This window comes from Pristis pectinata, chromosome 4, assembly GCF_009764475.1.
Source record: "Pristis pectinata isolate sPriPec2 chromosome 4, sPriPec2.1.pri, whole genome shotgun sequence".
In the NCBI taxonomy this organism is placed as follows: Eukaryota; Metazoa; Chordata; class Chondrichthyes; order Rhinopristiformes; family Pristidae; genus Pristis; species Pristis pectinata.
The window spans coordinates 115,054,426-115,054,703 of NC_067408.1; positions in this window are offsets into that span (position 1 = coordinate 115,054,426).

Below are 278 nucleotides of genomic sequence, written 5' to 3' on the forward strand. Positions count from 1 at the left end.
TTTCTATCTGAGCCTGATGTGATTCTGAGATTGATACTGGTATTGGTTTATTATTGTCACTTGTACCAAGGTACAGTGAAAAGCTTGTCTTACAAACCGATTGTACAGGTCAATTCATTACACAGTGCAGTTACATTGAGTTAGTACAGAGTGCATTGATGAAGTACAGGTAAAAACAATAACAGTACAGAGTAAAGTGTCACAGCTACAGAGAAAGTGCAGTGCAATAAGGTGCAAGGTCACAACAAGGCAGATCGTGAGGTCAGAGTCCATGTCAT